This window comes from Chionomys nivalis, chromosome 20 (assembly GCF_950005125.1).
Source record: "Chionomys nivalis chromosome 20, mChiNiv1.1, whole genome shotgun sequence".
In the NCBI taxonomy this organism is placed as follows: Eukaryota; Metazoa; Chordata; class Mammalia; order Rodentia; family Cricetidae; genus Chionomys; species Chionomys nivalis.
The window spans coordinates 42309225-42334949 of record NC_080105.1 but is presented as its reverse complement, the minus strand read 5'-3'; the positions used below and the strand labels follow the sequence as shown (position 1 = coordinate 42334949).

Here is a 25725-nt window from a genome sequence, read left to right as displayed (position 1 = left end):
TTGGACTTTTCTGCTAGTCTACTGCACTTAAACAGAGGCATAGTGGGAGCTACGGGCAGCCAGTCTGAATCTACTTTCTCATGCAAAGAGAGTCAGGATGGGCACAGTGGCACAGGTCCTGTACTAAGAAGGGTGGAAACAACAGATCATGAATCAGCATGGGCTACAAAGTGAGACACTGTCTTAAGAAAACAGAACAAACAAATAAAACAACAATCGTAGCACCTAAGTCCTAGGCTGGCTAAAATTAAATTGGCTACCAACTCAAACACCTAAAATGAACTTCCCACAAAAAGATACATTCAAGGTGTATTAAAAATATATATTGTATAAATGATTTTTATCATATAAAATATAACAAGTGAACCTATTTAGAAATTTAGGTGTATTAAGTCACATTGCTCATAGACACTTGGACAGGGTCTACACATGGTAAGTCCTTGCTGTGTAGGTCCTCAGAGAATGTATTTACTTAGTATACAACTTGTCTATCTGCATTGGGAATCTGAACTACTAAACAGGTAGTTTCTGCCAAGAGTTTTGTGATATCTTTAAAGTCCCTATCACAAGGCAAGTATAAACAGTTCATTTTGTTTTTGTGAACTGAAAAAGACGGGCCTGCTTATTTTCAGTGAATAGTTCCCTACAAATCTGTTCAAATTGTGGTATTTGTATGGGTTAACAGTATACCAAGAATTAATTAGGATGACGCTTTGCTCACAAATGTTTCCCAAGAAGCTGTGAAACTTACTTTCTTGTTTATTTGCCTCAGCACTGTGTAAAAGAGAAAATCCTCAGGTAATTCTGTTCTTCAGTGGGGCTAGGTTGTCTTATTAAATTGTGATGCAACACACGAAAAACACATGCCAGAAAGGAAGGGGACACAGAGACATATTGGTAAATAAAGAATTCCCAAAAGGAAGCCCCTCATTCTATTAAGAAAAAGTACTTATCAATTTCTAAGACCAGATTCAAAGTTTTTGCTCAGCAGGGACCAGCATACGTGCTGACTGCATTGTTTAAACACATTAGCACCAGTCCCACTTATGCGGAGTCACACAATTACCCCATGCAGATAACTATAAAATCCATTAGGTATATTACATGAAAACCTTAATTAGTGTGTTCTTCATTTATGTTCCCTTTCCTGGGTGATGAGGTTTCTTCCAAGAAGCCAAAATCATTTAGATGAGTGTAATAAGAGAACTGGTACTTCAGTGGAAAGATCTGATGGGGATATCTAAGCATCATAATTTATAAATACACACTGTGTTTTCATGATCATTATATGGTATTTGGATCCTTGAGACTATCAGTAGGAAAATAGAGGCCATAAACATAGTGGGTGCTATCATGTTATACTGAAGAGTTAAAAAATAAAGTTTATTTATTGATTAATTCATTTATTCACTAAACACAGATCTTTGGCTGCCAAGGGCTTCTATCTTAAAGTACCTTAAAGTCTAGTAGAGGAAGATCAGAAAAAATGGAAGTTTATAATAAGCACTACCATAAATTTTAGAACAGGCTCCATTGGGAATGAAAAGGAAAGCAAAGGTAAATTACATCTAAGAGAAGGCTAGTTAGCTATCATTGGGTTAGTCTTAAAGCCAATACAATCCTACGATCAGTAAATTGGTACCATTATGGCCATTAGCATCACTGCAGGCACCTATGCTTTTCTTCTTTCCTGAAGGAAAATCCTTTATCTTAGCCATCAACGGCCAAAAGTCCTTGTTCACAGGAGTCAGGTCCTCAGAGGGGCAAACCGGATCAATGTTCACAAACAGGATTTGTTAAACTGCACTCAGAATCGATGAAGGTAGGTCCATTCACATCGCTTCTCTGAGACTTTCCTAAGTGTCCAATATGCCGGGTGTGCCACAAGACTGGGCCTTCAAAGGTACCTGTGCTAGCCAGGTATGGTGGTACAATATGAATGACAAATCTTTACAGGGTACAAGGTATTATCCCAGAGCAGCCAGGACCCCCTACCTCAGTACCAGTTTTAAACCCGAAAGGCTCAGATACATCCTTGGAAAATACAGACAATGGTCTCACCAGATCTACACTAATGGCTAAGATGACTTACTAGTGGACCTGCCACACACAGTCATTTTGAAAACACAGAACTGCAGAAAATTCCTAGTCACCCAACCATTAGACACTTTACCAATAACATTTTATGTGTAATTATATTAGGCACTATATCCAATTCAATTCATTACCATAACTCACAGTTAAATGTCAACAAGGTAAATCTGTAGGATTAACCACAAGGTAAAATGTCATAGGTTAATTGACAAATTGATATCCTCAATTTCTAAAATAGCATGTCATTTTATTTTGAAAGAAATCATGTTTTCTTTATCTCTGGGAGACTAGAAAGGAGCAAAGTAATAACTTCCAGGTGCATACTTAGCAACAGAACTAAGCAATTTTATAAATGCATTAGTAAACCTTCCCTTCATCCTAATCACACTGAATGCTCTTCCATTTATGAATATCAGAATTATTACATGGCTCTCAGCTCTCAGACAGATATCTGAGACCAAAGAAGTAGACTGCCACTGTAATTATCCAAAATTAAAACCTCTTTTTTGAAAAGAGTTACCCTATGCAACTTACATTAGCCTTATGATTATGATCCTCCTGCCGCAGCTCTCTAAGTCCTGAGATTAAAGACAGGCTCCTGACTGAAAAAAACTAAACCATTTTGCCTGACTTGACAGTGATTGTATTTAAACCAAAGTATGGAGGATTGGAGAGATGGTTAAGAGCATATACTGCTCTTGCAGAGGAGCTAGGTTTGACCATCAGTATTCACATCAGGATACTTATGAACTCCTGTAATTACCTCCAGGGGATCTCCCCTCCTCACTGCTGTGACATTTGAACTAGTGTTCCAGCACTTTCCAACAGACACACGTGTACATATGTTCTAATAAACATGCATAAAATGTCTTTAAAAATATGTGTGGACCCACATATTTTAATTAATTACTAGGACCCAACTTGTGATTTTAATTACTAGTCAATCTTGAATACTAGTGTGGCGTCTTCTAATGTATACTGCCTCAAGGCAGCAAAGAGGAGGATGATCTATTCAGATGTGTTAGTAAATGAGGGAAAAAACTAAACTGAGAGTGTTTTTGAAGAGCTTGAACCATAACAATCACACTAAGACCTTCTTCACCAGGCCACTAGCGGAGGGTACAGATCCAATTATCATTCTGTCCGTACTGGGAAAGACAAATTCTATTTAGAACCCTGAAAGTAATCTCTAGGAAAATATAGAAAAGCGTGCATTAAATAGTGTTAAAATTAAAGTATCAAGACTTGTAAACCGTGGATGTTATAGTTCTGGAAATCCAAACATTATAATTGCTACAAGGCTTTTTTTTTTTTCTTTTTGTGACAAGGTCTTATTATGTGCCCTGGGCTGACATCAAAGTCTCTATGCAAGCTGAGCAGTAACCAACAGCTCTCTAATTGGACTTAAAACCTGCTCCACAAGAAATCATGCCTGGTACTGGAAATCTAGCCAACAACCCTGGGCTAGTGAAGTCACAGGTCTTGGAGGAGACCCTGCAACCACCACTTAACTAAACTAACCTAACTGCGTTCTAAATATTTGTCCTCATACCCACAGAGAAGTGCAGTCCTCACCTCTCAGGAAGGAAATTTCTTTTTGCAAGAGAGTGTATGACAGAAAACCGCGACCAATCAAAATGCTTCTTTGTGGAATCCCATCCCCAGGTATCCATCTATAAAACAACGCCTGCTTAGGAAATACTGCATAAGAGAAGTAAAAAAAGATTGCAAGAGCCACAGGATAAGAGGGCATGCTGCAAGATTGTGTCTCTTAAATCATGCCAGAAGTTACGCCCCTAAAGTCTCACCAATATGGCTGCCTATACGCGAGTTGAACAATGACCATAGACATGCTGAAGTGAAGGTCATGGGAAGCCGTGGAAGCCTCAACCCTCACACAAAGAACTACAGACAACTGAAGAATGAAGACTGTTGAGAGTGGGAGAAATAGACGTCCCCAGGGAAGAGCCCACCAACTGGTTAGTTATCCAGCACTAAATGGTCATCCCTGAACCCATATGCATAAGTAGCACACAGACTGAAGAGGCTGACTTTAGGAATATATATGAATATATACATGTAATAACAGTGATTGAGTATAGAGGCCATGAATCTGAAAGTGAGCAGGGAAGGAGCATATGAGGATTTAGAGGGAGGAAATGGAAGGGAGAACATGATATAAGTATGTATAATATCAAAAAATAGGAGGTAAAAATCATTTCTATGTGGCTCAAGATGGCCATGGATCCCTAATCCTCATCCCTTAGCCTCCGAGTGTTGGGACTGCCTGCATGACAGGCAGGAGGTGGCATTGAAGCCTTGGGACATTTACCTTTTATGTATAAGAATCAGCATTTTGAAAATTACTGAGCAATCCTCACTGCCAGAACAGATTAGCTTCCTGTCTGAGAGTAGATGTTGACTTTTCCCGTGCCATTCTTTCTCTAAACATGTGTCCATTTTTATCTTACCTAAGCAGCTGTTGGTGCTCAGTTGCCAGCCGTTGCCCAGCTCAATTAATCAGTGAACTGAAACTCTGTCTCCTGAGCTGTGTAAACGAGAGAAAACTCTCTAGTAATGTCTGGATCTAAATGCCACTCCTTCGGCATGGGTTAACACGGTCGTCGTCCGCATGCCACCCTCGTGATAATCTGTCTTTCATACAAAGTAATAATAAACGACTATCTTCCCCTTGTCCCCCACTGGTGAAGTGGTATTAATTAATTTCGCCAAAGCCCAGAAGTCCAATGAAACCTCTTTTCTACTTAAGTTAATTGCTTTGAAGAAGGCAAAGCAATTGATTGAGACAGGGTCTCATTTCAGGAGCCTGGTGTATAATGAGAGTTCTTCTGAGCTCTCATTAAACCCGACCACCATATAATGCTAGGGATGAGCACTTTAAAGAACCCTTAATTGGACTCAAACAGTGAGAAAGTCTACACTAGTCATTTCATCCTGGACTAATAGAAAGGAAAATAGTATATGCCACAGAGGCTTTAGGGGCAATAGCCGTGCTATCAGAAATTGATAGCATTTTAGATCACAGATGACACTGACATCATTATCTGCCTCTTCTCCAAACTGTGGCACATTCTCTACTGCATCTTTATCTTGCCCAAGTCACCAACCAACAAGACAAAATTTGCACAAAGAATGAAATAGAATTAGATTTATAATATGCCCATTGTCATTCTCTAATTCTAGGCAACTGAATTGAAAGCATCACTACCTTAGTAGTATATTTCCTGTGAATTTTCAGGTACAGACATTTCTGTCCTCTGTGCTTAGGACATCTCTTACTTCCCTTTTGCATCAACTGCTCAAGGCTGCATCCATCAACAGCTTCCTGTGGTCCAAGTAAAACTGCCTCCAATGTTTTTAGTTGCCAATTTTCCAAATATTTTTAGTTGCCAATTTAGTGAAGAAGTATTCAAAACAATACATTCACAGTCAGTGCTGCTACCTTTTGCCTATTATTCCCCTTACATAGTCTCTAAAACTGCACACAAATTAAAGAAGTCTTTACGTACAGCAAGGAAAATTGGGGTGCAAAACTTTCATGAACCTTTTAGTCTATGAGCTCCGGTCATTCCTTATTAGATTTATTGAACATTGTTTTTTACTTTCCGTTCATATTTTGGATTTTTCATAATTATAGATGTTTCATAAAATAAAACTGGGCAGCTTTGTTAGCCCTTGATGTGTCAAAACAGTAATTCCTCAGTTAAAAAACAAACCTGTTCAGCATTGATACGACAAATACACACATGAAATTGTATTTATCTTTTCAAAGATAACCATGGTGTATAGAAACAGGGAATGCAGACTCCATGAGCATCCCTTTGCCCCTGTGCATTAGGACAAAGTTGAAGTCAGGTATGCAGTAAAATAAGTAAAAAAGAGGCAAAGATGCTTCCTTCATGTTTTCATCATAATACAATAGTTTTAGCTCAGAAAAGACCCATGCCCTCTCTATATTTCCACAAGAATCTTATTTAAAAAGGGAAGATTTTTGCAATGGACAAAGACAGTCAGCATTACTGTGGGACAGGCTCAAATCACCTCTGTATAGAAACCAGAAACCAGGTGATTCAAGGCAGCTCATGGAAATGCAGAACAATGCAAAGATTCTTGAAGGGGGTGACAGAGAAAGGCTGGGTGCAGCATCTACCAAAGGGGAGCCCTCCAGCAGACTGGACTTGTCATCACCTGGTTACATGGGGGGCGGGGTGGGATTTTATAGTTAGTTGATTTCTAAACCTACTTCCCACTTTCAGAGAGCTATAACTTACATTACAACGTGTAACTTATTCTATTAACCTGAAATGCTGGAAGTGGAGGGAGTGGAGGATGGTGACATATAAAATGCAGTCATTGCTTAAAATTACTTGTTTTATGTTGTTACTCTACACACGCACTTTAAATAGGTGTGCCAGAACATGGAATTCTGTATGAGCACACTCGGAAATACCTTGTCCGAGCAAATGATACATAAACTTTGTCATCTACTTTCTCTAGTTACAGGGCTATAATAATTAAAATAATTGAAAATTCTGAAAGATTTATTTCACATAGTGTGATAAGTATGAAATTACATTAATTAGTTAGTAGTTAATGATATGACATACATTTGCAAGATATATCTTTGATTTTAGCTTAGCTGTGCAAGTAAATACTCTAGTCAATGAAGATATTTATTCTTTTTTTTTTCCCAAGACAGGGTTTCTCTGTAGCATTGGTGCCTGTCCTGAAACTAGCTCTTGTAGACCAGGCTGGAAGATGTTTATTCTTATATACAATTTAACTTTAACATATAAGCTCAATGAGAATAATATTTCTGCTTTTTCTATTTGTGCTTTAATATTTGTGATTAGTTTAGAAAGTTCTTTATATGGTATATAGCTGTAAATGACATAATGACGTCTACCAGAAACCTAAGTTTAATGTGTAACTTCAGGACCTCCTCCATACTTGGTGAGTTGACTAGCCATGTTACTTAAATCAAATCACTTTAAATTTATACAGATAATTCAGGGATTTCATCTTAAGATTCTCATTGTCAGGGTCTCATGAAATATTAACACTACTAGTTTCTCCTTTTGGAATATTCCTTATTATAAAAATGTGCTGTTTAATAATCATGCCAGAAGAAGGCAGTAAGAAACTGCTAACGTGTCCTTTGTGTGCCATGCATTGATGTTAATATAATCCCATTAGTAGTGAAACCGCCTCTGCTGCACATGTTCCACAGGAGCCTTCATTAGTGAAGGCAAGGTTTTCCCTACGGTGTAAACCAAAGATCATCCGGAGGAAATGCCTTCCCACTCTTCCCATTGGAACAAAGGCTGTCTGATGAGATACACCTGAAACAAAGACATCCCTAATCAAATCAGCCTATGACTTTCCGGGTCAGGTCCCACAGTCAATCCTGCGAAGAGTCCCAAGGGTCTGTGAAACAGAGTGCTGCAGGATGATGACAGCCAAGGGAAGGGTCAGCAAAAATCAAAGGCCACTCCAGCCTTGGTCAGTGATCTCCCTTCTAATCTCCCATAGACGAAAAGTTAAACAGGATCTAGTCAAGGATTCATACACAAACATCAATGTGTGTGCACACACATAAAAAATTATATTGTACCTAGATAAATATATATTATATATATACAGACAGATACACACACACACACACACACACACACACACACACGTGCCCTAAAGACTAAACAGCATAAAGACAAACCCAAATGAATAAAGGAGTCTGAGAGAAGAAACAATATTTAATAAGAAAAGCCTCCTATGTACATTTCTGCTAATCTTGCATAATGGCCTCAAAGTTCTGAAGCAAACAAGAAGTCTAAGTGAAGCTTGCCAGTCTCTCACTGTGAGACGTGTGCCTTCCTTTGTTCATTTTATTTACTTACTTTTTTGCTTTAGAGACATGTCTTACATAGCGCACTGCAGCCCAGGCTGATCTAGAACCCACTAAGTAGCCTAGAAGGATAAACTCTAATGTAACAATCCTCCTGTCTTAGCAGGCCTTTAGGGCTTCGATTATAGGCGTGCACCACTATACCTAGCCTTGCTAGTATTATTTTCAGTTGGTAAATCCCAGTCCTAATCATGAGCACCTGTGGCAGTGGTCCTCACTCTTCCCAAAGCTGCAAGCTCATGTTGCAGTGACCCCAGCCATAAAATTATTTCATTGCTACTTCAGAACTGTAATTTTCTTACTGTTAGGAATCAAAATGTAAATATCTGTTTTCTCATGGTCTTAGGCAACCCCTGTGAAAGGTTATTCGACAACCCACCACGGGGTCATGACCCACAGGCTGTGAACTGCTGATCAACTGTCACGGCATGGTGTGTAAATATGGAGGGGTTAAATCAAGTCTATTAACACGCAACACAAAACTACCAAGTGGGGGTATGTGCATCACTTTTCTACAGGTATGTGATTGTCAGCAAGCCAAGGTAGTTCTGTGAGCATCCACTTTCTCATTGTTGGCACCCACATTCTTTGACCAGGGTACACTCCTTTAACAAATGATTTCTAAGCACAAATGGGTGCGTTGAGTTAATGTGTGCAGAAGTATTTACACATTCTTCAAACACCCCCCCCCCAAAGTTCATTTAATAGATTCGTTGTTGCTTCTGGGTTTCTGCATGCATGCTAATGACCACTTCAAAGCTCTGGATATATGAAACAGTCCTCTTCATCATTAAAACACACTTGAGATAAGCAAGGCAAATTATCACATGGAAAGGTACAGAGTTTTAGATGTTTCCAGATATCTGTTGGTTAGCTTTGCTGCTCAGAGCCTGTGGGGACACATCGTGACCCAGCTCATAGTCAAGGAATATCACGCCTCTCATAGCCAGAAAGGGAAAGTGGAGATGAGAAGAGTCGGGTTCCAGTATCTCTTTCAGGACCGTGCCCTCCGCGATGGTTTAGAGACCTCTCACCTGGCCCCACCTCTCCAGTGCCCAACTGCCTCACTAGGGCGCCATGCTGAGGATGGAGCCTCTAACACAGATGCTGAAGGGATGAAAGTCCAAGCAATAACCATACGTTTCCCTGCTTCCAGAGATGCCAAATCTGGCTGGGGAGGGAATACAGCTGCCAGGGCCTCGAGCTATTGTCTGTGCAACATCAGAGCAGAAGGAAAAGCCAAGAGAACAGGAAAAGAATAAACCAGGAATTGCATATGGAAATATTTTTCATTTGTTTGTCACCAAATAAATTGATTAATAGCTTCCAAATCTTTCTCCTTTCCCTTGAAAGCAAAAGCCAAAACAGGTCAAGTATACATGGGAGTCCCAGTGTATGCTGAAAGAGATACAGCCTCAAATATGCTTTTATTTAAAAACAAAATCCTTACAAAACAAAGGGAAATTTGGTTTATCTATAAGAAATCAAAAATTTAAGGTGTTTCAGCTCTTAATGTTATTAAAAAGTACTCCTAATGCTAAACTGTAAAACACAAATTATGAGAAAGAATTATTTGGCTGGATGCAATTGTAATGCAAATAATTCCTGGAGACAATAAGGAAAAACCGAAAGAATAAGGTACTGTGGCAATGATTTTACCTTTTGCAATTGATTGTTGTTTCTACATTTTAAGTGAACATAAACACAGAGATAACAGAGCACGCTTTTCAGATGGCACGCGTAGGGTTCCAGCCGCCTGGGACAATCACGTGAGTTTGAAGCCCATGCCATGAGGCAAAACTGTAGACTCAGAGAGCCCTCACTCACTATAAAGACCAGCTCTAATCGTGTTATCAAAAATTAAATAATGAAATACATTTTAATCAAATGTCAGATGAGCTGTAATATTGGGGGGGAAATCTCTCAGAAATCACTCTATTAACTTAAATGCCAGCACACAGCAGTGAAAAGCTGCTTAAGCCCAAAAGGCAGGCGCCAATCCGATTTACCTATCTGCTTCCTACTGGACACAGTTAGCCATTTGGGCTTTAAGCATCTGAATTCTCCAAAATAGATCCAGCCTTCAGAAGTTCTGATTATTTTCTTTTAATGACTGCTTTATAAAAGAAAAGCTTTGCTCTTTACAGAAGGCGGAATGTATTAATATCTACAGTTTCCTTTTGGGCTCTGTGGCCACGTATGGAAAAGATGGGGTGGACATCCACAAAGGAAAAAAAAGGAAAAGAAAGAATAAGTAAAGAGCAAAGCAAAAAATGTTTGAACAGTCATACATTATGTATGAGTCCATATCCATGTAATTGGGCAAGGAACGCATTACACATGCTGTATGCTCCCTTTTGCTATTTGCATTTTCCCCTACAATTTTCATGTCGACCCTTTATCAGTCCCGTCCTTGTCATGGATGAGGAGTAGATAATGAACATCTCAAACAATACAAAATAAGCAGGATGCCAGCAGGGGTGTTTTAAGGCTTAAGTAAGTAACTCCCAGCAAGGATCTAGCTGTCAAAATCCCACTTGAACCCTATAGAGTGAAGTGCCATATCCTGACTTGCAAAATTCAGATACTTGCGTTTATTTTGTACGCTAGAAGGAAGACTCTCAGGAAATATCAAGGGAAGATTCTCTTCTGGATGACCAAAGAAAGATAGTTGTTATCACAGAGAAAAGAAGAGAGTTCTGCCTGCAGTAGCAGTGGTATCCGTAGTGATAATATTAAGAGCGAGGGATCCAAACTCACCTCTCTGTCTATCTCTAAAGCTGTACTTATTTAGCCTGAAAGTTCACTAAGAAGAGGTCTATTATTTCCCAAGCAAAGGAATTGTAGAGAATTCAATTTCAAAGTAATGCTTTCCTCTGAGAAACAAACTGAAGCCAAATACCACCAAATGAGGTAGCACATGCCTTTCATGCCTTTAACCCCAACACTCAGAAGGCAGAAGCTGGTGGATCTCTGTGAGTTTGAGGCCAGCTTGGTCTACAAGAGCTAATTCCAGGATAGCCAGGGCTGTTATACAGAGAAACCCTGTCTCGAAGGGGAAAAAAAAAAAAAAAACTTTATACAATTAAATACGACAAAATATGATCTAAAGAATATATCTATCTAGCTTTTATCTACATAGTGCATGACAGTTGTAAAGCCCCAGGTGAGATGGTTATGTGTGGGATGGCTGCAGTCTCAAAGATACCCTAATCAGAAAGCCTGTCCAGGATTTAAATCCCAGCGATGTCCCAAGAAGGTCACCATCATCTTAATACCTTGAGTCTAAAGAGTCAACACCGTAGTCCTTGCTTTCTTCTGACCATCTTCAATGTCCATAAGAAAAAATCACAAGATTGTTCTTACAAAAATTCCACGCTGCAACTTCATTTTAAGATTGATGATCAGTTTGAAATATTATGTTGGTGAATAATCAGATAATTTTAATGCATCTGATAAGGATGGTTATAAATGATCCAAAGGAAAAGAAAAGGGGGGGAAAAGCACTTGAAAGCATCTTTCTAGGAAGCACAAATCCATCTTCTCAAATCCATAGGCCTATCAAAGCCAAGGCTTCCCCACAGTAAATATTTATATATGATGATTAAATCAAGTTTATTAGGATGCTTCCATAGGAAGTATTTTTCACAAATCTGATTTCACGAAAAACAGTATTATTTTAATTTCACATTTTAAAGGGAAGAGACTGTTGTCACACCTGTTTTCATATCAGTATTCTTCACAAAAATCAAGAAGCAGAAACAAACAAGTGTTCACCGACAGACAGTGGATGAACTGATGTATTCATACAATGGAATGCAATTCAGTCTCAGTAAAGAAGGGATTTCTCATGAATGCTGTACTATGGATGAATCCAGAGGATTCTATACTGCCAAAAAGAGAAAGTAAAGTAAAGAAAATCCAGTCAGGAAAGACATGTGATATGAGATATCTAATAGAATTAAATTTACAAAGGTAAAGTAGAACGGTGGCTATATGGGACTGAAGCGTTGGGGTAAATAGCAAAGTGTTCAATATGAAGAATAGTTTCAGATTTGCAAACTGAGATCATTCTGGAGAGATCTCCTTCACAGCAACGTGGATATCCCTAACACCACCTTAGAATACTGTAAAATGATTAAGATGGAAATTTTCATTATATATATATATATTAATAAACACAAAAAACACTTAGTTGAACCTAATAATGCATCGTGAATGAATGCATGTATGAATATATATATATAAAAACTCAACTGAAACAAACTGAGCAGCAGGTGGCTCATTTGGTTGTCTGCAATGTGTGTGCCCCTGTAGACACAAGTTCAGAGCAAGAAGGTAAAAATGATATGATATGCTTGCTTTTTCTCCCTACTCTTGCCTCTGACTCCCACCTTTGAAGATGTGGCTTCTGCTTAGAAGGTTGCAAACGGAAGGAGGGAGTTGATGGGTCTCAACCTAATTCTCTTATATTTGACGTTTAGATTTTCAGTTGGAAACACTGGCAATTTCCATTTGCTCCCCTGCAAGCAGATTCCAAGGGTGCAGACTTAAACCCCCTAAAACAGTTGGGCCTCTGACCTGCCCTATCTGATTCAGCGAATCTGAAAGCTCTGCAAGGAAGTGACTTTCATAAATTGTTTTAATTATCAGAGGTTATTTCACTACACATTAAAAATTTCGCTCTAAAAATAACTTGCTAATGGCATTAGCTTTAATACTACTTTAAATACACAGCTAGATTACTTTAAATACAACAGTGATCACTTACATCTGTAGCCACACACACACGTTTGATCAGCTCCAGATACCAATAGTTGGTGCCTAACCCGTCCACAAAGCTATGTTACCTCACTTCATTCAACCAGCTTTGTGAAACTAAAGCCCAGCACATCCACACACACGGCACCTGTGCCTCTGTCACAGCCCCTTCCTTAGGACAGACGCAAGTTGAGAGTGGCATTAACAATTGTCTGCAAAAGCTGCATGTAACAGTTGCAATTTGTAAGTCATACTTTGAACTGAATGCCAGGGACGCACATCTTAGACTATGCTGTGCATAAGTGGGCGGGGGGAGAAGTTTGCTGTGCTCAGCAGCCTAGAACACACATCCTATGCTGAGACTATGAACTCTTATAGGCTAAATACAAACCTAATATGTTGTTCCATTTGTAAGTTTTATCCCCTAAATATATATTAGCACATAAGTTTCTATCTAGCAACTATTAAAAAAAATATGTGTCCTAAAATGTTCAGTCCATCAGCAATAATAAATATCATTGAAAAGTAAATTTAAAATGCCATTATAGTCTATTTCTAAATTCCTAAATTTTAGGAATTTTAATTTCTATATCATATCAAAGGATGATTGATTCACATTATCTGAATGACTGTTTCAGGAAGAAGTACTGTATGTTCTCTGCATTTGGAGCAGTCATTTCCTATCATAAACTCACTGATTCTACACATTAATAAACACAAAAAACACTTAGTTGAACCTAATAATACATGGTGAATGAATGCATGATGCTGCCATTCAACAATTCATTAATTTACCAACCTCTAAGTCACTAATGTATGTAGAAACATTTCCTGCCCACATTAAATTAGTCCAGGGAATTCTGTCTCTATGATCCGGCTTACACCTCTGCTGTATTTCCTACATCCTCATCTTATTCAGACTATCACCATCATCGCTAACATTATGCGAGTGTTTGTGTCATTCATTCTCTAAGAAGGAAAATAGCAGCACACCGTGAAGTTATGTGAAGATTAGGAAAAACATGCTGAGCAAAGATCACATACTTAGCCAATGTAAGCTGTCAAAAAACAGTCCCTGCACACCAACAAAAATAGATCATTCCCTATACATTTAACATAAGTGTTTACTTGCTTGTTTTTCCCTTGGCCTTTCTTGGCATGGTAAATACCCATAATCCCTCAGAGTTACAGACATGCTTCCAGAGATGACACCGAAACACCCATCATCTGAGAATGTCTAGCTCCATTCCTCATAGCCATCGGTCTTCTTATACTTCAAATGTCTTAAGTATAAAATGTCCATGCTTTCTGCATATCCTCTTATATTCTTGGGAACAGCAAGTGTTTCACCTCTAAGCAGATCAAACTGTGAGGGGCCACGAACTGGTTGTTTCTGTTACTCCACCATCCTCTGATCTCAGGTTGACCAGTTCTTATTGCTTGCTAATGATACACGTGGAGGCCCAGGCCCAATTATTGCACATTTGTGGGTTTTAGTTTTCATGAATGAAGTAAAATAGTCTGACCAGCTTATCTACATGATCGCTCATACCTTCAAATGTTAATAGTTCTCCTGTGATCTTACTTAATAAAACCCTTCAAAATCAAAATGAAAATCAAGTCTTCAAAAACACTGCTGCCATTGGTAGTGCCAATCATCCCTTAATTTACTGAGTCTATCTTGATAAGGCTCCTGTCCTATGAGAGTGAGATTAGTATTGAATTTAAAGACTCTTTAACTCTTCTCCCACAACTAAGAAAAGCCTTTTCTCTTCTTCTGAGTAGGTCTACCATTTTAGGGCAATGGAAGGTCACAGCAGGTAAGTTTAGATACATGCATGTAATTGTCATGTCAGTGAAAATAGAGGGCAGTTTCCTGTACCAGACTGCATCATCCTCATACTGGAAGGTAGACTAACGACTGTCCCTCCCTGTTCTTCTGATTCCTGAGAACAAAACAGAATCAGTGATAACGCAGACCACACAAGGAAAAGATCAAGCTAAACCGAAGTACTAACATGTCCACATCGTCAGCATCCTATCTCTGGAAGCTCTGTAACTCAGAGAACAACTTACAGAAATTGGTCCTCTCTTTTCACCATGTGGGTATTAGGTATTGAACGCAGGTCACCTGGCATGGCGATGAGAATTTTAAGAGAAAATATATGACATTACAACATGGGAAAGCTTTGTAAATTAATTTTTTTAAATGTCCAATTTTATCTTAATATATTTTGTAATGGTAAGATTTATAGATTTAATATATGCCTTCAGATCACCATTGGCATCTATTTTATTCTTCAAAAAAACAAACAAATGGCATGGCCATCCCATAGAAAATGCTTTGTTTGATACTATTCAGGGCACAGGAATGAATTAACTTTAACTCTAGGTCTTAGAAAATGTTCAGTACGGTAAGAGTGTCACAATTCATCTTCGGGATTAAGTCCTAACACAGTCCAGGCAACAAGCAAGGGGCACCAGAGGACAAGGGACCACATCTTATTTAGAGGGTGAAGCTCAGGCCTGAGAAGAATTTGGAAAGGTAGAGATTACAGGAAATGAAAATGTACAGTAGAGAAATAGAATGAGCAAAAGAATTGAAGGGAGAAATAAAATAACATCCAAGGCTTGAGTCCCAGCTGGTGAGAATATGGTCCATATGGGTGGGAGGTGGCAGACAGCTGGAGTTCTCTAGATAGCAAGTCTGGGGTCCTTCTGCGGGAGGACGTTACACACCAGAGAGGAATTTATGAGACGATGCGGGTGTTTTCTAAATATTGACTATGATAGGCTCAAAGAATAAAAACGAAATTAAGATTACTTCAACTTTATGAATGACAAAATTTCACAATGAGTTTCAAAACAAGTCCCATAAAGGACAATGAATAATCCAGTAGTGTCATGTGTCCAAAACATATGTAGCGCTATGATCAGTGTCTAATGGTTTGTGACCTTCCACTGAACGTATGAGAGAGCAGCACTGGAGAGTGAAGCTATCTGGGAACTCAACTCTACAAGGACCCCAAGAAGCAGGGAATGGCTCTCCTGCTACCTCTCATCAGTGCTCACTGATCCCGAAAGAACAGAGCCTTCCTTAAGGAAAATGGTATTCTTGCATAAAAGTTAAATCTGCTTAAGATTGGATGGGTAAAACTGTAAGAGTCCACAAATACAAACCCCATTGATGAGAACTACAAATTAGAAATATAGAAAAACCATTTGGTTTGCAATACTATGTAACTGAAAGCACTGGATATACAAAGGTATCGTTTACTTCTATAAGACCGCTGGTAAATACTGTGCTATCTTCCAGTCTCTTTCTCTGTCCTAAAGGTTCTGGCAGGCACTGCCTCTAAGATGCCATAAAACTCTGAAATCCTAATCTTAATTATGCAGTAATCCAACATAATTTCAAAATACACAAAGGCCTGAGGTTGCTTAATAGCAAGACTAGAATTACTGCTATGGATCTGAATGAGATTACAGTCTACCCTTAAAAATCACAAAGTCTCAACATTATGAAGGTCTTCTATCTGATATCATTTAAAAGCATGGTAATGACAAGTGTCATGGATCTACACTGCAACCCAAAATAAGTTAAGTTTCAAAGTGAAAAGTCATTAGCTATATAGAAAACGTGATAATCTTGAACAGAAGATTTCTAAACAATTGAGAAGCCATAGCCTCATGACAATGATGCTAATTTTTGGCATAAATATTAGAAATAAAGTTCCAGCTAAAATTATTGATCAGGTTCCTGTAGAACTGAATTTATTGAACAGAGATTAGATGTCTCTCAGGTTCCAGTTAAGTCAAAAGATAAAGATTTTATTCCATATTTTTTCCACTTTCTCAGCAATGTGTTGGCTGACTATTTGACAATATTTTTCTTTCTTCCAAAGACCCAAAGGTGCATGCTGGGAAATGCACCATGCCCCCCAGCTTTAAGGATTATACTTAGGGGAGATCAGAGTAGCAACCTAAATTCTGCCATTAATCACTTTTAAGATTTTCTTTGTAGGTAAAACTTAGCATCATGTAACAATCAATGGCTACTGATTCCTTCTGGTCCCCAAAGAGTAGGCAATTATGACTCAGGAAGTTCACCAAGGGATTACAAACCAATGCTAACTAGAGTTCCGTTCCACCGTCCTTCCTCCACTTCTTTTATTTATGTAGCTTTTATTGCTCCGACTTCAACATATTTCATAACGTAAACACTTCCTGCTACTTAGCAAAGGAAGAGAGCAGCACCAGAGTCATCAAGCTACTAGTGGTTCAGTCTGTGGTTAGGGTCTCACGGGCTTCCTCTCCCAACCCATGCAGTAAGAAAACACAGCTACTCCAGGCCACCTACTCCATAACACTGATACTCTGGGATACTGGTCTTAGAACAGGAAGAGGGAATGAAATGCAGAGGAGAGACATTGAGGGAGATCCCTGGAGAAGAAATAATTATGTTAGCTCATAGAGGAAAGAGAAAAGCAACTGGGATGTAAACTATGAAGCAAAGGAAAACAGAGCAAAAGGGAGACAAGCTGGGGAAATGAACTGATCCCCACGTCATATACGGATGTCACTGTGGCCTAAGAATCTATTGTCAGTTTTCTGCTTAACCCTCAAGCTTGCTTCTAGCATCTGCTGCCTCCAGTGCTGCCCCTCTTCTAAGTGCATTTATGCAAATGTATACATCATTCAATGTCCGCTTATGGGGTTGTCAGTTAGAGACAAGATATTTTTGTACTGGAGAACTGACAGCTAGGAGAAGGCCATCCCAAGAAAGGCAATTCAGTCACTTGAATGTACACGACACAAAATTACAGCGTATCTTATGTGTTACATTATGCTCCTAATGGGAATTTTAAAAGCCTCACCTGAGGAAGCAATCCATCCTTTTCCACCAGATTTCATTGGGGTTATTGCCTATTTGCATCGTGCAGTCAGAAGACTGCCAATACCCAGGTAAAATATCTGCCCTAGATTGTTATCAAATATTTTTTTCCATTTAAGTAGCTGCCTCATTACTCCACTATTGATTCTCATTTCAATTTCCGCAATACATCTATCATACCAGAACTAATGAGAACCAAAACGATCAAACCATGAAAGTTCTGATACTTTCCTAGTTCTACATTACGGAACAAATGGAAACACATTTATTATACTTATGATTATACTGTTTCATAAAAGACAAACTCTTATAAAATTGCTTCCCCCTGTAAAAAACAATGTGTACCACAAAAATATTATCTTCCTTGGGACCGAAATCAATATTCTCCCAAGTAAGATTTCAACTTAAGTCATTACAGAGGAAGTCAGCGTGTGTGTGTGTGTGTGTGTGTGTGTGTGTGTGTGTGAGGGAGGGAGGGAGGGAGGGAGGGGAGGGAGAGAGAGAGAGAGAATATTATTTTCTGCTTCTATAACAGATTTTATGGTATGCTTTTTAAAAACATCTAGCTATTCTATATAGACCCAGGTTTTTTTCTTAGACTCTCATCCCTAAATCTGCTAATCAGCCATCTCTTTCTGTATAGCTTAAGTAAGTGATCTATCCAGTTGTATTTGTTTACCTTAAAATCCTTTCCTCCTTTATATAAGGATATTGTAGATACATATAAGACATATATATATAAATTATGTATAGCATTCTGAACAAATATATGTTCGATTTAGCTCATATAAACTAATTCTATGCACAATGTTATTGCTTTGGGTTTGTGAAGTCCTAAATATAGCTCAAAGGCCTCTATCTTCTGGGATTAGGAAATCTGAGCTTGGAATCACAAAGCAAAACTACATGCTTTATTTTAAAGCAAATATTCTTGATCTTTCCAGCCAAAGTCATTTCCTTCTGCTGCTTCTCCAGTGTTCCCTACCAGTATTCCAAATCACTCTGCAAATCCAGGTGTAGTTTCTAGTCTGTCTTTCTCTGTATTACATGTAGTTCATACATAGCTTCTTGTTATATATGTAGCTCTATAATGCTGCCTATTGTAAAGCCCCTCACTTGAGGATTCTTCATCATTGCCCAAAGAGTAATAAGCTTTATGTATGTTCTACCAATTTTTATGGGTGGTAGAAAAAATTGCTCTTTTTATAGTACTGAAGTTCAAGTCATTAGTAAATCTTTGTCATTCTGAGACACAGCAAAGTGATTCACTTGTAAAAATGCCTACCACTTTTTTTTTTCCCTAGAAATGGTCACACCTGTGACCACAGACATGAGCCCGAAATGCAACGAAAGGCCCCATTTCTTGGATACGAAAACCAAATTGCCAAAGTGATTCTTTTAAGGTTACAGTGATTATTAGGAGTAGAGCTGTCATTGAAAATCAAGCCTCTCCTGAAGGCTTTGCTTAATATGTCTCTTCAACATTCCACTTGCATATGAGACCTGCATAAGCATCTCTAACTGCTGAATTTATTACTATCACTTAGAAACCTCACTCTCAAGATCACAGGACAAAAGGGACAATGTGAGAAAGAGAATCAGACATAGAACAAGGGGAAACATACAGTTTGTTTCGAACTTGGGGTCTGTAGCTTACCTGTATTCCATTTAATTAACTAAGATCAGTACATGAACATTACTATTATCAGACACAAAGAAGGAAGCACACATTGGGAGGAAATTCTTGCTTGTTATGAACAAGTGGGATTAAATTTCAAATCTACGCAGGTGTAAAACAATGTCTTAAGAGAAGGAACTGAAAGATCAGAGCTATGAGGGATATCTGAGGTCAAATACTTAATAACTTGGTTGGCTCACAAATCTCCCTGAAGTGTTTGTCATTGCTTTAATACTCTCAATGCAGAATTAGTTTCTTGTTGTGGAGTAATCGCTTAGTATACTTTGAAGATTTGTCACATGGATTGGTTCAATAAAAAGTTGAATGGCCAACAGCTAGGCAGAATTTGGGGGACAGAGAGGATGATGGGAGGAAGGAGAGTGGAGACTCAGAGAGTTGCCAGCCAGATGGAGAAGAAACAGCATGGGGAGTAGAGAGTAAAGGTAACTAAGCCTTATAAAAGTGTTTATATGAAAAGATATGTGTTAATTTAAGTTGTGAGAGCTAGTTAGTAATAAGCCTAAGCTATAGCTGAGAAGTCTTTGTGTGGTTATTAGGGAGCTGGCTGGCATAACCAAAAAAAAGTCCAAATACATTTTCTTTCCCCAAAACTGACACATTTTAGTAGGGATGACTATGATGGGAAAAAAAGGCAAAAACAAAATTAAGAACAATTTTTTTCATATACTAATCACTAACCACTGGAAGATGATGTCCATTCTCCAGAGGGCTGATCAAAATCATGGGTGTAAAAATACTTTAATAATTAGAATTTGAATAAATGAAAACATAAAACTTTCTGAATTATAGTAATATTTACTGTAAAATATTGACTACTTAAAAATTGGTAGAAAATCAGAGAGCAAGGATAGTATCCCATATGCCTTAGTCTTCTTTGCTGACTGTTGTAGAGACTAACTGGGTGTAGAGACCATGGTTCAGTCTCCAAACTGCTCAGTATACTCAATGCCATAAGTACAAGGCACTTACTACATCACTTGGATCACCTTCAAGTAGACACACACACACACACACAGAGAGAGAGAGAGAGAGAGAGAGAGAGAGAGAGAGAGAGAGAGAGAGAGAGAGAGAGAGAGAAAGTCAAATGTACCACAATAATAATTGCAGCAGCTGACTTCATGAGAGTCTAGTCAATCAATCTTTACTCAAATTGTGTATGGATCTAGGTCTTCATGTCGTCTGAGAACTCATAAATAACGATCAGATTCTAGCCTTTCTCCGGGCAGTGAAACTAAAACACTTGAGAAAATGTTATTACTGTTGATGTTCCCCACAAAATAAGACAGCACATAGAAAATATGAGCAAAATATAAAAATGAAAATATTTACAGCAACGAACTCACTAAAATCTGCAAATGACTTTACAACTTTTATATACTAAAATAATTATGCATATGCTTTGTATCTTTAGAGAGTATTCTGCTCAGAGGGCTTGATTAAATAGTTTTCCTAGGGTCACCTGCATTGTATGTAGTACAGTTAGAATCAGTATTGTTCCATGAAAAGGATGTCCTTCTTCGATATATATTCAGTTTGAACATATGGTAGGAAAGACAAACGCAATGGAGGATGAGAATTAAACGTAGACCAAGAGAGGAAATGTCACAGAGAGATGGCATATGTATATTTAAAAATGTATAGATGTAGCCCGAGTTGAGTCCTTCTCTTCCACCAGCGCTGAAGCTCCATGAGGGCCATCACTTCTCCTGCCATCCGATGAGCTTTTCAGTGGCACACAGGCAGTCTAGACAAGTGCAGTGGCAAGGACAAACCGTGCACTTACTATGCCCTTGAAGGGAGACAAAGAGGAAGTCACAGGAGAAAACCAGCAACACTGGCCAGAGTGAGAAGGCACAATGGGAAAAGCGAGTATAAAAAAAGATGCAGTAGACTTTGGGGCTTACTTGAACATTCAGTAGGCTCAGAGAACAAGAGTCGAGTCATAGCTTTAGTGTTGAAGAGCTCCCAGACAGCCAGAACTTTTTAAATACATTCTTTTTTCAATCTGTACAATCTCTCCCTTCCTGCTCTGAAGGGATACTATAGTGAAGTACTGTTAAAATGAAAGGGAATGGAGGAAGAACTCAGGTGCCTGGCTTGGGACATAATCATCTGATCATTTTCTGAGAATTCATAAATGGTGACAGGTACAAGGATATCGCTAAGTCGGTGGAACAGCTTGCATCTGGCACAGGAAAGGAAAAGAAGAGATGAAGAAGGAAGAGAAAGGCTTCAGCTGATTGTTCTAAAAAGAAACACGCATGTCTTTTACTAGCTGGAGACAATGGTTTTGCATGCATGCTTGTAGTGTGTATAAATGCCATTCAGTATTAAAATGAAATAAACTGATATGTGAAAAGACAGGTGGAGATATTTAAAATTCAGCAAGATATTGATGTATCAAGTCAAATGGCAAAGACATGACAATAAGACAGATTCAAACCACAATTGGGAAGGCAGGATGGAAAAAGATTGATCTGCATGTCACAAAGGAATATGGGGGAAATCTCAGAAGTGGGATGCGCAGTAAGAGCCACACAGCCATCTGCTGCATCTCGGAAAACAGCTCACCCTGGGCATCCCAAGCTGTTTCCATCAGCAAGCAGAACACTGTATGGATGATCCAGTGCAGAGGGAGAAGAATACCCTGACAGAAAATTCAATAAAAGCAGAACAGGAAGATGAGAGGAAAATTCAATTTTAGTCATGTGACTCCTACATGCTTGGCAAATGGTCCTGGTTGAAGTACCTGCTTAATTGTTAGTTGAATGCCACTTAAAACACTCGAGTTAGTCTCCAGCTTTAAGGCACAAGCAGAGGGATGAGATGACAGGAGGAAATAGTGGTGATTACGGACATGTGTGTGTGTGTGTTCATGCATATGTGTGTGCACGCACAAGCTTGCTTAACATCAGGAGTACAGAATGCTATGTTTTCTTCTATTTAGTTAGTTGGAGTAAAAGGGTTACCTTCCTTGTTTTAGTCACTGGACTCAAGCCATAGGCATTTGCCAGCCTCTTGTAGTTCTTACTGTCTTCCATTTTAAACATGGGAGGGTAAGGTGGAGAGAAGTTACTAGAATTTTGCTGTCCCAAAATACCTCCCTGTAATTCAGGGAAGGGAGAAGGATGCGCTCAAATTAAAAATGGAAGGTGCTTTGAAATCAAGGAAAGAGATGCTTTGGGGTGGTCAATGCACCATGTGAATCTTTTGCAGATGGTGGGGTTCAAACTGTTGCTGTGGCAACGACAGCTTCTCATGCAACCCAATGACGATTTCAAACAAAGACAAACAAATTTGGCCTAAGATAAAAATACCAATATACTCTTGTCTGCAAGAGTCTGTTTACTAAGACGGTCCAACATCCAACAAACAGTTTCCTTCAAGATGGTACCACGGTTTCCTAGGTACAATATAATTAATCAGCTCCTTTCTGGTAATAGAAGCTTTTAACTTCCCTAAGGCCAGTTCTTTTCATATAAATGAAGGACAGAAAAAGTTTTAAAGCTTAGCTAAAGAAAATAAATTAATGGTTCAGACTGGAAATATAATAGGAGATATATCTAGCACATAAGAGGCCTTGGGGTTTATACAACAATTTAAAGTATTATGTGACTTTATAAAAATCACAAGCTTAATAGTAATAACCTGACCACTGCCATGATAGAAAAACATCAGAATAAAAAATACAAACATGGACGTCTTCTTTTCACCATTCCAGTTTTGCATTCAATTTCTTAAAATCAGATGTGCACTTAATATAGTGAAAACATGAAAAATTATATTACCTTATCAAAAATACTCATTTCTAGAAATCTAACATAAATACTACACCTACAGGCAATTAAAAATGAATGCTATGTTTTGTCTTTTATTCTACCAAAGACAGAGAATGTTGCGATTTGACGACAGTCCTTGAAGAAGGGAATAATTCAAGTATTTATAATGTAAAAACTTACGACAGTCAATTAGGCTTGGGACTAAGAGCAGACTTAAGGGCTATGTCTGTCACTCTTCCCCTCTCTCAGGCTCCAGGAGAACGAAGAATCAATTAGCCCTTCACAGAGGATGACCTTGAAGGCTAGAGCTCTGTGCTTGAGATGTTGAATATGCTGAGACAGGAGGAAATCGGGAATGGGGGTGGTGCGGTCCGGAACCCATGGCAAAGCATGGTTCAGAGGAGGCCACGTCCCTTGAAAACCGAAGCCATGGTGCCTCAGTCCAAGTCAAAGCCTGTATGATGAAAGAAAGCCCAGTTCTTTCTACAACTAACCTGAACTTTCTTAACTGACATGGATGAAGAAGCTTACACAATGACAGGGCCATGCTAAGCATTGCCTTTTCCCTTTATTTAACGATTACAGTCTTTCTGAAGGACTGATTAGAAGTCGGCAAACAAACATGCCTGGATCAACTGGACCCAGGCTCAAAGACATTGAGGATGCTCTTTAAGCTGCCTAGTCCAAAAAGTTACATTTTTTTTTTCCACATAGAAAACCCCGCAGGTTTGGAGCTTTAATGAACTGTCCACGCTCCCCCCCCCCCCCCCCCCCGCACCAACTTTTCAAGCGAAAACTGCTTCCCAGACATTACATCCGACACATTTGAAAAAGCTGCAGCTGCGCTCAGGCCAGAGCCGGCCTCCGTGAGGCTTTTAGGCAGCAGTAAATCTTCCCTACTTATTGTTAATGCCATAAAATCAATGCCCTGACGAGAGAGAGAGAGAGAGAGAGAGAGAGAGAGAGAGAGAGAGAGAGAGAGAGAGAGAGGAATAGATAGTCTATGAAAATACTTAGTAAATATTTCTCTTCAAAGCCAATTTCTCAAAAGTTCCCAAGTACTCTTTCTAATGGGTCCTAGATCAGGGATGTAGGATGCTGTTTGCTTCTTTGCTCACCAGATAACAAAGTTAGTTTGGCTAAAGAGTTTTTCAAAGAGCTACCTTCATTTTTCTGGGCAGTTCAACCTATGCCAGCACATTTTAACTGGAGCGCTCAGTTGAAAACCATAAAGACAAAGCAGTAACCTTGTCTGCATGGCGAATTCTGCCTCTCTCTGCAGGATCCGCACTTGCTTTTTATAGCCTGTCATTTCATCTGGGTATTATTTCCCGGTCACTTTGCCAGGTGGGAAGAGGCAGTGGAGGCAGAGATGTCTGTCAGAGCTCTAACAATACTTTGGGGAGTTGATAAAGACACAAAGCAGTGGCTGCGTACAGGAGGCTCTCCTAATTGCACCTGGAGAAGCAAGCATCCTTTGGAAACCTTTGCACAGAAGCTGGGACACGGCAAAAGATCTTGAATCATAAGCACATATCAAGGTTTTTTTTTTTTCTTCCTGAGTTTCTGTAGTACACGGCACAACTTCATTCTTAACGTGAATGTCTGAAGAAGGTCTCGCTTATTCTTCCTCAGAGTCTAGAGGGAAAGCTGAAGGGGCATCTCATCACAGATTCTCTACTTTCAGATTTCTTGAACAGTAAAATATTTTCCATATGTTTCTGGGAATCAAATTCTCTCACCTCTTCCCTTCCTTTTACTAAGTAACTCACCAATGGCAAAAGATAAAGCGTGGTAGAAGACTGAAGTAACAAGGAAAGACCGAAAACATTTCTTTAAATGTTGCAACCAAAAAAGCCCTGTGCTGACATTTGAAACTACCTGACCAGTCATGGCTACAGAGCTGTCAACTTTCTGTCATAAAGCTAAGGCAATGACCTCTGCACATGCCAGTGTTTCATTCTATATTGTTTTATTAGCTTAGTCTCTTCAGACACAGGTTATTAAACCAGGCTGTGGCAACATGATGGGTTACATGGCACGTCTTAAAAATAAAAAGAAAGACAGAAAAATTAAAATAAGATGTACCTTTATTAACGGTCCCTGCAATTTTTAATGACTGGCAAGGAATCTATTTAAATATTTGATTACAGAAGACAGGACTAATTTAGGAAAATCCCTTTGTGGAGAATTGCAGTCTGTCTTGAAGAAATAAAACTGCCTCTGCCAAGTGCTGAGTACCTGAAAGGATGACCTGGGCAGCACAGCAAGGGTCTGAGGACAGAGGAGGGAGCAGGTTGTCCAAAGACTTGCTGCTGCATTGGGGTCAAACAATGAAATTTCAAAAGTACGGAGATGTGAGGAAGGGTCGGGACGAAGAGCTGAAGAGAGATGACAGGCAGCTTGGGGCTACAGGGAGACTGACTGGAAGAGGGGCAAAAAGAACTCTATGGGGGGAGGGGACATCAAATAATACTATTGGCATACAGAAGTTACATGCCTACTAAAATATGAAGGACAGTCAGGCATTAACTTCTAAAACGATTGCAGATAAACCGAATTTAGTTTAAAT

The 25725-nt window shown here is 39.0% G+C and overlaps 1 protein-coding gene across 11 annotated transcripts in view; it reads right to left on the bottom strand.

Moving 5' to 3' along the window:
• The window catches only part of Nrg1 (neuregulin 1), a 977747-nt gene that overhangs the window by 83540 nt on the left and 868482 nt on the right, over positions 1-25725 (bottom strand). The gene's annotated exons all lie outside the window — the stretch shown is intronic.